Source organism: Aotus nancymaae, unplaced genomic scaffold (genome assembly GCF_030222135.1).
Source record: "Aotus nancymaae isolate 86718 unplaced genomic scaffold, 86718_ANA_hifiasm-v0.15.2.pri h1tg000008l, whole genome shotgun sequence".
Taxonomy (NCBI): domain Eukaryota; kingdom Metazoa; phylum Chordata; class Mammalia; order Primates; family Aotidae; genus Aotus; species Aotus nancymaae.
In genome coordinates this window covers 14,002,695-14,015,717 of record NW_026988419.1, presented here as the reverse complement: position 1 = coordinate 14,015,717, position 13,023 = coordinate 14,002,695, and the positions used below count along the sequence as shown (strand labels likewise).

Sequence of the window (13,023 nt, the reverse complement as noted above, 5' to 3'; positions counted from 1 at the left end):
ACAAAGCTCAAGAAGCGATAGGATGGATGTAAACCCAGGCCGGCTGACTGCAAATCCCTCACTCTTATCGAAACAAAACTTGTGAATGAAAGTCCTTTGTGTGCAATGAGATTCCTGTTGACTGAGGAAAAAGGAATGGTCTTCAGTATGTATCAGGCACAGTTTAATGTCTATGCTTAAAAGTGGCCCCTTACTTCCTTGCTCTTAAGAGAGATGGATGGGAAGCCAGACTCTCCTGCTGGATATGAACAGGAGGCATGTAGCCTAATTGCTATCAGCAGCTGGCCATAAAATGGAAGGGAGCTGGCCTTAGGCTGAAGCCAATGCTGCAAACAGCGGAGTGGGGAGATGGGAAACTCCTGGGTCTTTGATGACATCACTAGATTGACCCAGAAGCCAGCTCTGTTTCTGAACTTTGGCTAATGTAATCTATTTCCTTATTGAATATGGCAGAGACAGCTAGTTGCCTCTCCAGTGTCAGTCTTTCCTCTAATGAAACCCCAATTTTGTTCAATGTGGCCATTGCCAGTTAGAGCCTTGTATTTCCCTGTCCCTTTTGTGTGGGGTGGCTGTGCAAAATAGTTCTGGCCAATGAAATATAAATAGAAACCCATGCTGGGCAGTTCTAGGAAAGTTGTGCTTTTCTGATAAAGACATTACTTCTTCCTTCCTGATTCCTGGAATACTGGTGGTTGGAGCTGGATGCATGAGGAAAAACAAGAAAATTGCAGAGACCTGGGCTCTGGGCTGCCAAGGTAATGCCAGGAGGCCTTGCCTTCATGTTATGTGAGAGAAAAGAAAATCCTAATATGTTTAAGGCATTGTTTCTCTGTCTTTGATATTGGCATACAAATGCAATTCTTTGTGGTTTTTGTTTGTTTGTTTTGAGACAGGGTCTCACTCTATCACCCAGGCTGGAGTGCTGTGGCATGATCTCGGCTCACTGCAACCTCTGCCTCTGGGGTTCGAGCGATCCTCCCACCTCAGCCTCTTGAATATCTGGGATTACAAGTGCCCATCACCATGCCTGGATAATTTTTTTTTTTTTTTTGTATTTTTAATACAGTTGGGGTTTCACCACATTGGCCAGGTTGGTCTCAAACTCCTGACATCAAGTAATCTGCCTATCTCAGCCTCCCAAAGTGCTGGGATTACAGGCATGAGCCACTGCACCTGGCCTACAAATGCAATTCTTAGTCCAGACATTGAAATATTTCCTTAACGTGAATCCTTTCTTGGTTTTCTCGATATCTATTGCTGTATAACAAACTATCCTAAAACTTAATGCCTTACACTTATTTTATTATTTTTCATGTTTCTGTGGGTCAGAAATTTGGAAGAGCCAGAGAAGACGGCTCATCCCTGTTTCAGAAGAATGTTTTGGGCCTCAGATGGGAGGACTAGAGTAGATGGACTGGGATATCGAAGGTGGTTTCTTGATTCACATGTGGCGCTTTAGTGATGTCCTCACATGGCCTTTGTCTCTATCAGCAGAACCTGGTCTTACATGGTGGCTTAGACTCCAAGAGGGAGAAAGCAGAAAGTGCCAATCCTTTTAAGGGCTGTGCCCAGAGCTGGTACTGTGTCTCCTCCACCCCATTTGATTGCTCACAGCTGCTCAGGTTGAAGGGAGTAGAGATCTACTTTTCACTTCTTGATGGGAGGAGGGAAGAAATTGTTGGTGACCGTCTTTGGAGACGAGTATCACACTTGGTAAATTGGGAAGGAAGGATTTGTGGATTTGTAGGCAACTCCCCCTTTTTAGATATAAAGGCTAGTCTTAGAACTTAACCTGTATCTGCAGAGTTCAGTGCTCCCTTGTGGGTTATATGGTGCTGTTTAGCTCTTTATATTTTTCATTATTAGGCAAGACTGACAATTTGCCATTTTGCCGTGGCACGTTTGCAAGGTTGGCAGAGAAGACAGTCATGTGCAAAGACAGGAGAATGCCAGTGGTGGATTAGAGCATGAGGATCTGGGAGGGGTGTGTGTGAGTGAAAGTGGTCTTTCACTAAGAAGGAGATCATTTAAAATTGAGTGTGTTGAAGTGAATTAATGAAGAAAGAATCTGCTAGTTGATATTTGTGCCCAGAAATAATGGGGGCTTGGTTGCCATCTGAGAGATGTTGAATCGTTTACCTACCACCAGCCCGGAACTGTGCAGCTATGAACATGGCAGATGTAGGTCCCTTTACGTTCAGTAAGGAAATGGGGTCTTCACAAGATGAAGAGGTCAGAGTTATTTCCAGTTATGGGGTTTCAATAGATTACAAAAGGAAGTAAAGCCAAAATCTGTAGTAGATTTCAGTGCTTTCATTCAACAAATGAGTACTTTGAACATCGACCCCCTAAGCAAGTAAACCCAAACCAGACTAAGCCAGTGACTGTGTATGCCCTCATGCGGAGGAAGAACTAAGGTTTTTAATCTCAGGCCCATGTGGCAGGCCTCACAGATTCTAGACATGGGTCTCTACTGCCAGAGGCAAAAGGATAATGGAACTTTATAAAAAGTTGACCCCGAAACCTGAGGGTCATGTGGTAGTAGAAGGGTTGACAAGGGTTAGGATGCAGCCTGCACTGCCCATGGAGCAGCTGTCCTGGTGGACTCCACTCCTGAACCAGGGCTTGGTTGAGACTGATGCAGGTTGATATGGTGTAGAGTCGGGTCCCTGTCCAAATATCATGTTGAATTGGGCGGACCCAAATCTAAACCATATCACCCCGCATCCCTGTGATGCAATCACCTGGTGAATATCAACCCGCATCCCTGTGATGCAATCACCTGGTGAATATCACCCCGAATCCCTGTGATGCAATCACCTTGTGAATATCAACCTGCATCCCTGTGATGCAATCACCTGGTGAATATCACCCCGCATCCCTGTGATACAATCACCTTGTGAATATCACCCCCCACCCCCCGCATCCCTGTGATGCAATCACCTGGTGAATATCAACCCGCATCCCTGTGATGCAATCACCTGGTGAATATCACCCTGCATCCCTGTGATGCAATCACCTGGTGATAGGCGATGGTAGTATCACAGGGATGAACTTCCCTCTCGCTGGTCATGTGATAGTGAGCGACTTGTCATGAGATCTGGTTGTTTACACGTGTGTAGCACCTCCTCCTTCACTGTCTTCCTCTTGCTCTGGCCAAGTAAGATGTGCCTCCTTTCTCTATGCTCTCTGCCATGATTGTAAGTTTCCTGCAGCCTCCCTAGCCCTGCTTTCTGTACAGCCTGTGGAACTGTGAGACAATTAAACCTCTTTTCTTTACAAATTACTCAGTCTCAAGTAGCTCTTTATAGCAAGGTAGAACGGACTAATTCACAGGTGTCATCACAGACTGACCATGAGAGACCCTACACACAATCTTGTGACAGAGCTGGAGAGCGTCCTGGGAGAAGATTCTAATGGTTGGGATTAGACTTTTATAAAGCCACCCTTCACGAGTGCCTATTTGTGGTCACTCACCATAAACATGTATTCAATTTCTGCTGCCAGGCACTGGTCAGGAGTCTTTTCTTGCCTGTGGTTTAGAGAACACAGAGTGGGTGAGAAACCTATCTTAGTCTATTTTCTGTTAATCAACCCTAGAAGGAGACTTATGTGTTTGTTTATAGGTGGGGAGGGTGTTTATGTATGATATCAGTTTTCTTCAGGTTTAAACTAGAAATTCTGGGCTCATCCACAATACTTCCCTCTTTCAAAAAATTTCATTTTATACTACCCTCCCTAGAGGGAATAGGGAGATAGATTGATGGAAAGATGCATGGGTGGTTATAGGTTGAGGACAAAGATGCTATGACGAGGGTGTGTGGAGATAAATTGGCATTAGGGCTCCCCTGCCAACCACTGAGCTACATGGCATGGCCCGTGCTTCTAAGAAATGACTCCTACTGACCAGGCCCCAAATCCTTTGGTTTACTGTACATTTTGGTTTTGTTGAGGCATGAGGCAGGTAGATAACCTTGAACCAAAATGGGAGAGATGGTTGCTGATGTTTGTGTCAATCAGGAGAGCATCTGGAGGCAGTCTGCCAGCATCTATCTTATTCCAGGCCACAGAGGAACCCAGAGAAGATTGGAAGAGGGTCTGGGGAGACTCCTGGCTTCCCCTGTATGAAGAAGGGTAGATTAGTCTATTTCATATTGCTGTAAAGGAATATCTGAGGCTGGGCAATTTGTAAAGAAAAGTGGTTTATTGGGCTTATGATTCTTCAGGCTGTACAAGAGGCAGGACACCAGCATCTGCTTCTGGTGAGGGCCTTAGGGAGCTTCCAATCATGGTATAAGGGTAACGGGAGCCAGTGTGTCACATGGTAAGAAAGAAAGCAAGAAAGAGAGGGGATGGAGGTGCCAAACCGTTTTTTACAACCAGAACTTGTGAGAACGAACAGTGAGAATGCACCCAATCCTGCAAGAACGGCATCAAGCTGTTCATGAGGGAGGTACCCCCATGACCCAAGCATCTCCCACCAGGCCCCACCTCCAACATCAGGGATCAACTTTCAACATGAGACTTGGAGGGGACAAGTGCCCAGACTGTGTCAACTGGCAACTCATTGCTTACCTCTCCTGAGCTCGAAAGAGGGAAATAGATTCATTTTCAGAACGAAACTCTAGGACCTGGATTGGCCCAGAGGCCACATCACTGTGGGAGGTAGAAAGGAGCAAACAGGGGAAATACTCTCTCCAAAAGCACCAGCCTGATGCCTATTTTTCCACTATTAGAGACGCATTCCTCCTACCCTTCCAGTTTTTCCCAGCCTCAGGAGTCTTCTACTGAAATGCAACTACCTTCAAAAACTGATACTTTAAATTTGTGCTTCTCCAATTGCCATGTGCAGTGGTATAAATGGGGGTGGAGAAGCCCATGTGTTAAAGGTAATGCAGTTGCCTGCCCCAGAAAAGGTTGCCATTTGCCTGGTAAGAAATGCACAGTATTCTTTCCATATTAAGATTAGCCCAGATGCAGTGTGACACAGCACACATTTGCATGAGTGTTTGAGATGTATCTTTGAAGAATCCAGAACACCATGTCACAGGGTCAGGCTTTTTTGCAATAAGGGGTATGCAGTCAGGCTTATGTGATTAGAGCAATTGCATCTTAAATTAGTCCTCTGCTGAGATCAGGGCTTTGTGGGAATCCTCCAAACACCACAGTGGTAGGGGGTAAAGGGGGACATCAGACAGAGTTGCCTATGTGGGAGCTGTCGAGGAAATGATTCTTAACTTTCCTTTTATCATCTGAAGTAAATTTCACAGATTTTCTTAGGACTAGTCCAGACTAGGACTGTGCATTAATTTCAAAAACCCAGTTACCTGGTATTAGCTACAGGCATATGCCAGGAATATCATGAATATCACAAGAAATCAAGCCACCCAATTTTTTTGGTTTCCCAGTGCATACATAAAGGTTATGTTTATACTACACTGTAGTCTATTCAGTGTGCAATAGCATTATGCCTAGAAAAACAATACTTTATTGCTAAAAAATGCTAATGATCATCTGAGCCTTCAGTGAGTTGTAATCGTTTTGCCTTTGTGGAAGGTCTTGCCTTGATGTTGATGGCGGCTGATTGATCAGGTGGGTGGTATCTGAAGGCTCAGTTGGCTGTGGTAATTTCTTTAAACAATGACAAAGTTTGCCACATTAAAAGACTTTTCCTTTCACAAAAGATTTCTCTGTAGCACATAATGCTGTGTGATAGCATTTTACTTAACAGTAAAAATTCTTTCAAAATTGGAGTCAATTCTCTCAAATCCTGCCATTGCTTCATCAACAAAGGTTATATAATACTCTAAATCCTTTGTATTCATTTCGACGATGTTCATAGCATCTTCACCAGGAGTAGATTCCATCTCAAGAAGCCACTTTCTTCGCTCATCCATAAGAAGCTACTTTCATCCATTCAAGTTTTATCATGAGATTGCAGCAACATCTTCAGGCCCCACTTCTGATTCTCATTCTCTTGGTATTTCTATCACATCGGCAGTGACTTCCTCCACTGAAGTCTTGAATCCCTCAACGTCATTCATGAGGGTTGGAATAAATTTCTCTCAAACTCATGTTCATATTGATATTTTCACTTCTTTCCATGGATCACAGCTGTTCTTAATGGCATCTACAATGGTGAATCCTTTCCAGTTTTCAATTTACTTTGTCCAGATCCATCTAAGGAATCACTATCTATGGCAGGTATAGACTTACATAATTTTATTTATTAAATCGTTAGACTTGAAGTAGAAATTACTCCTTGCTTCAGGATCTGCAGAATGGATGTGGTGTTAGAAGGCATGAAAACAGGATTAATCTCTTTTAACATCTCCAGCAGACATGTTGGGTGACCAGGTGTATTGTGAATGAGAAATAACATCTTAACAGGAATCTTTTTTTTCTGAACAGGTCTCAACAGTGGGCTTAAAATATTTAGCAAACTATGCTGTCAACAAATGTGTTGTCACCCAGCACACAAATGGAATGTGTCATTCCATTTATAGAGCACACACAGAGTGGATTTAGCATAATTCTTAGGGTTCCTAGGAATGGTAAATGAGCATTGGCTTCAACTTAAGGTCACCAGCTGCATTAGCCCCTAGCAAGAGAGCAGCCTGTCCTTTGAAGCTGTGAGGCCAGGCATTGACTTCTGCTCTCTAGCTATGAAAGTCCTAATGAGATTATCTTCCATTCGAAGGCTGTTACACTTACCTTGAAAATCTTTTGTTTAGTGAAGCCACCTTCGTCGATGATCTGAGCTAGATCCCCTGGAAAACTTGCTGCAGCTTCTCCTTCAGCACTTGCTGCGTCACCTTGCACTTTTATGTTACGGAGATGGCATCTTTCCTTCAACCTCATGAACCTTTGCTACCTTCTCACTCCTCTTCTGCAGGTTTCTCACCTCTTTCAGCCTTCATAGAATTGAAGAGAGTTAGGGCCTTGCTCTGGATTGCCTCCTTTGACTTAAAGGAATGTTGTGGCTGGTTTGATCTTCTATCCAGGTCACTGAAACTTTCTCTATCTTTATCAGCAATAAAGCTGTTAGCTTTCTTATCATTCATGTGTTCACTGGAGTACCACTTTTAATTTTTTTCCAGAATTTTTCCTTTGCATTCATGATTTGACTGTTTGGTGCAAGAGGCCTATCTCAGCTTTTGACATGCCCTTCTCACTAATTGTAATCGTTTCTATCTTTTGATTTAAAGTGAGAGATGTGAGATACTTCCTTTCACTTGAACACTTGGAGGTCATTATAGGGTAATTCATTATCCTACCTTCAGTATTGCTGTGTCCCAGGATTTAGGGAGGCCCGAGGAGAATGGGAGAGACAGGGGAACGGCTGGTCAGTGGAGCAATCAGAACACACACATTAAGCTCTCCATCTTGTGTGAGCATGGTTCATGGTGCTCTCCCCCCAAAAAAATTACAATAGAAACATCAAAGATCACTGACTGCAGATCACCATAACAGACAGAATAATAACAAATTGTTTGAAATATTGTGAGATTTACCAAAATGTGACACAGAGATAGGAGGTGAGCACATGCTGTTGAAAAAATGGTGCTGATAGACTTGCTCAAAGCAGGATGGCCACAAATCACCTGTTTGTAAAAAATGCCATATTTGGGAAATGCAATAAAGTAACGTGCAATAAAACCCAACATGCCTGTATTTGAATATGTGTATGTGCTGTCTAACTATCTAACTTTCAGTAGTCTCATTGCTGTCTCCTTCCCCTTTTAGAATCTCAGAATCTATTGTCTGACCACCAGCCTCCCTTCTGTGGGACTTTCTTGCGTGGTTGGTCTTTGTGGCCATCGCCTGGGTGACTGACCTGGGGCTCATTAATTCTGACACCTTGACACCTCGTTGATGCTGCTTATGCTAATTGTAGGTGCTGCTACAGCCTCCGTTCTACTTGATCCTTTTTGCTCTTTTAGCTAAAACCTCGGGGGACTGGTTTTGTCATGTTGCTCATTTCCATTTTTCATTGCTTTTCATTATTTCTGTAGTAGACACAGTGTCAGGCTGAAAAACGTGTCTTCCTATTTTTAACACAATCTAGGAAAATCCAGAAGGAGAGAAGACATAAGCATGATTTTTACTAAAACCTATACAGTTCTTCATTTTTCCCTGTGGTATTTATTATTTATTTTTAAAACAAAGACGTTGGACAGTCTTAGGCAACTTAAACACACAAAAAAACAAAACAAAAGCTGTCATACCTGCTCAGACATTCTCCCGCATGTGGTGTGAAAACAAAGTGAAGCAATCGCTTACTCCAGCAGATTCCTACACTTTGCTAAATACCCTAACAACTGGGCTCCAAATATGACTATCTGGACGAAGGGGACTTGGGCTGAACAATGACAACAAACGAACCCCGCTGACTGGTTGATGAGATGGAGGATAGATGATTACAGATCCGAAGTTGGGGATGTGCTGAAATAGCACAGAGCCACAATGGGCAATGGTTCTCAGCTCTTATTTTTTTATTTTTATTTTTTTTGAGACAGAGTCTCACTCTGGTGCCCAGACTGGGGTGTAGTGGCACAGTCTTGGCTCATTGCAACCTCCACCTCCTGGGTTAAATCAATTCTCCTGCCTCAGCCTCCCGAGTAACTGGGATTACGGGCACTCACCACCAAACCTGGCTAATTTTTGTATTTTCAGTAGAGATAGGGTTTCACCATGTTGGTCAGGCCAGTCTCACACTTCTGACCTCAGGTGATCCACCCGTCTTCGCCTCCCAAAGTGCTGGGATTACAGGTGTGAGCTACCACACCCAGCTCTCTTGTTCATTTTTAAATTACCAGTCTGTGGTTGTTTGGTAATGTGCACAGGGCCCTGTGGGGTGCTGACATCCAGAGAAAGTGACAGAGGCTTTGGAGTGGGGGTGCTCTGTTGGGGAGAGCTGCAGTCTGGTGAGAATACTGACTATATTACTGTATGTTTTTGTGTGTCTTTGGAGCGAATGAATATGGTGGGAAAAGACCCTGGAAGGAGAGGTTGAGGTCAGACAAGAAAGACCCTGAATGCCACATCAACTTTGCCATGGGCCCCACATTCTGGTGACACTCGTGTTAGTCAAGGTTCCAGGAGACTCATCGTAGGATAAATTGAGGAGAAGTTAATAAGAGGATCATTTGTCAAGGGGTGAGCATGGTGTGGGGAAACCATTCAGGGTTAGTGCAGTCCCTGGATTTAAGAAAAGAGAGTGCAGCTATCACCTGCAGGCCTGAGGGTGTGAGAGGAGGGCGTGGCTCCTTTACCCTGAGATGGCTGGGGCTGTTTGCAGACCCCGCAGGGGAGGAGCTAGGAGATAAGTACTTGCTTCCCTTTCCCCATCTGGTCTGATTTCCTAGCGTTGCTGCCGGTACTAGTCAGGGTGCTTCAGAGAAACATAACCACTGTGGTGGTGGTGGTGGGGTGTGTGTGTGTGTGTGTGTGTGTGTGTGTGTGTGTGTGACAGACAGAGAGACAGACGGAGAGAGGAGAGAGAGATTCATTGGTTTACTTAAGGAACTGGCTCATGCGATTGTGGAGGCGTGGTGAGTCTGAAGACTGATGGGGTAGGCTGGTGAGGCTGGAGACTCAGGGAACATTCGCAGTTTAAGTTCAAAGGCTGTCTGCTGGCAGAATTCCTTCTTGCTCAGGGGGAGGTCAGTATTTGTTCTATGAAAGGCTTCCACAGATTGGATAAAGCTCACCCCCCTTAGGTAGGGTATTCTGCTTCAAGTCCGCTGATTTAAATGTTATTCTCTCCACAAAACAGCTTCATAGAATCATCTAGAATAATGTTCGACCGTGTATTTGTGTACTGTGTCCGACCAACAGATGATACATTAAAATTAATGATCACACTGCCCATCCGTCGATCTCAATCAGAAGCCAGAGGGCAGAGAACCTGGATGCTTTGGGGATGTGCCAGCCTCCGAGGCAGAGTGGTAAAGGCTGGACATCGAGGGGCAAACCACTTACCCCAATGTGATGTGGAAGAAAGCAAGGGGAGGGTTTTGCCTTTGCACCCTCTCTCTTCTGTCTAGAAGCTTGGATTGGGGTCATGGGTCTTTCTGAAATTTAAGTGCTTCCAGAGACCCTGTATAATACAAGCCCTCCTCCTGCCTGCCTGCAAATGAGTACAAGCATCAGGTAGAAATGAAATCTCTTAAAACACTGCTGGTTTTCCTTTATACTTTTATTCAATTTTTTTTCTTAAATTACATGAATGGCAGTATAAGCCATGTGCGATTTCAAAAGGCAGTCACCTAGACAGTCTGGAGAAACAGCAAACTTCTTTAATCTTGAGATCTGTGTGCCGATTTCACTGTAATAATCCCCCCACACCCTGCAACCTGCACCCTGGCTGTTCTGCACTTGCAGAGGATGGCAGAGAAAGACTATGTTGTTTCAAGAAAGATTTAAGTGAGATCGGATAAGCAGCCTTGTTACCGAGGCTGTGGAATATTGGGAGGGGTTCTCTCCATTGGGCTATTTTGGATTTTGGACTTTACTTAAAAGCAAATAGGCCAGGGTCAAATTCACATCAGAGCAACACATGTAAAATGGAGACTTGAAGAGTTATTTAGCTATTCGAATGAGAAATGGTTTTTAATAATTGGATAATTGCCTTAATTCTCCACTTCATTTTGTATGATGCAATGTGTTTTGAGTTCTGCAATGATGTTCTACAGGAAGTGGCAAGAATTTGAAAACTATTATCACCAACAGATGACAAAGTGCTGTACTGGAGATACCATAGGTCTAAATTCAGCTGACCTCAGGGATGGCTTCTAGAAGCAGAAAAGCCATGACGGCAGGGGCCACCCGGGTAGGGGGTGCAGACCAGCCTCTGCCGTGGTTAGCAGGGAAGGAGCAGGCTGCTGCTGCCTGGGCAAGTCTACTTCCCTCTCTTGGGTCTTCCTTCCTAAAATGAGGGTCTGCTCGTGTCCCGGAACATGGAGCAGAGCTGTGAGCATCATCTCCACCAGAAAACACAGCTCAGATCATTATTCACATGCATGTCATGTATGGCATGGCTCGTGGGTAGAGAGAAACCAACCTTTCTATTCTGGCTATAACTGATTGGATTGGGCAGATATGCTGAGGTCACAGAAGGGCTGTGTCTGGGTTGGACATAAGGGATGTCAGAGGCCCCTGGGGTTCCTGGGGGAGAGTCTGCCTAATCAAGGTGCCCATTCGACTAGTAGAAATCAAATCAAATCAAATGAAATCAATTAAGTGTGTTATTATCTTTCAAGTTAATGCTAAGAAATCTGGCAGGTCGCTTGAACTTGCTACCACCCCGAAATGCCGAGTGATGAATCTGTCTCCATGAGGTCGCTGCATGTTTCAGAACTGGGATGCAAAGTTCAACTTCTCGTGACACCCCATTTTCATAGGTATCCTTGCAATACATTACCATAATTCCAGGTGATCTGAGTCCCTCTTTCTTGTCTGCTTGACTGGTTTGACTCACTTGACCAGTACAATCCCATCAAGCTCTAACAGTGTGAAATTCCAATTTGACTGTGATGCAGTGGGGTGGCTGGGAGGCAGGGTGGTGAAGGAGCTAAGCTAATGGGCTCTGGGGTCACACTACTTGGGTCCATTTTGAGCTCTGCCAGTTAGGTTGGGGTAAGTTCAACTCCTGTAGCACAAACACCAAGTAAGAATGCCTTCAACAAGCAAGGTGGACGTTTATTTCATGATCACGTAACAGTGTGAGTGTAAGCAGTTCAGGACTGATATGGCAATCCTAAAATCTGTGGGATCCAGGCTCTTCTTGTCTTGTGGCTTCACCGTCTTCAGGGCGTTTCTCTCACCCCTATGTTTTAGGTGCCTTCCTACAACCATAATCCTATCAGAAGAAAAAGGAAGTGGGGAAGGGAAGGCACGGAAGGGAAGCTGGTCACCGGGCAACACCGACTGCAAAGGCATTTGGGAAGTGTAACCTGCATTAGTTTGTATTGCTGTATACCAGATGAGCATAGACTCAGTGGCTTAAATGACACAACTTTGTTATCTCTCAGTTTCTGTGGATCAGGAGTGCTTGTCCTTTGCTCTGGGTCTCATCAGGCTGCAATCAAAGTGTCATCCAGGGCTACGATCTCATCTGAGGCTCAGGATGCTTGTCCAAGGTCCCTGGTTATGGGCAGGATTTAGTTCCTTGCGATTGCAGGATTGATGTCCCACTTTCTTGCTGACTGTCAGTTAGTCCATTCCCAGCTCCTAGAGGCTGCCTGCTAGTCCCTGCCCTGTGGCCCCTTTCCACAACAAGGCATTGCATCTTCAAGGCCAGCAAGAACATTCCTTTGAATCTTTCTTTTCAGCAAAGGCCCAGTTTCTTTTAAGGGCTCACCTGATTAGGCCAGGCCCATCCAGAGTCATCTGCCTTTTGACTGACTCAAAGACAACTGATGTGGGACCTTAACTCTGTCTGTAACATCCCTTTACTGCTGTCATATAATACAGCCTAATATAAGGGAGCGATCATTTCATCCTATTACCAGTCCCACTTGTACTCAAGAGAAAGGGGTTTAAAGGGTATATACACCAGGGGGTAGGAATCTTGGGGACCATTTAGAATTCTGCCTACTTCATAATCTTTATTTGGGTGGCTATATGCTCAGTCAATAGTAATCAATACGATTCTGATTTCTGAAGTTCTATGACTGGAGAAGAACGGGAAAAATGATATTGGGGTTATCTAGCGGTCTCTGCTATAATAACTTATTATCCATGTTACCTTGTTATTTAATTTTTCTGTGCTTCAGCTTCTCCTATAAAACAGGGATGATGAAAGTACTTCACTGATAGGTTTGTCGTGAGGCTTAACTTAGCTTGCATGCAGAGCAGTGCTCTACACATATGAAAATACTCATTAATGGTCAGCAATAATTCTCCTCTTCTTCCTCCTCCTTCTTCTCTCTCTCCTCCTCCTCCTCCTCCTTCCAAATCATGGATGAAACACAGAAATAAAATAAGGGAAAAAATTCAAGAGTCATCAAAAAATACAGC

The 13,023-nt window shown here is 44.3% G+C and overlaps 1 long non-coding RNA gene across 1 annotated transcript; it reads right to left on the bottom strand.

The window, feature by feature from the left end:
- Positions 1-10,587: 10,587 nt before the first annotated feature.
- On the bottom strand, positions 10,588-11,454 carry LOC105712759 (uncharacterized). Its single transcript, XR_001106398.2, has 3 exons — positions 11,066-11,454; positions 10,783-10,930; positions 10,588-10,691 (listed from the first exon to the last, which is right to left on the bottom strand). It is a non-coding gene; the product is annotated as an uncharacterized LOC105712759 (long non-coding RNA).
- Positions 11,455-13,023: the final 1,569 nt, after the last annotated feature.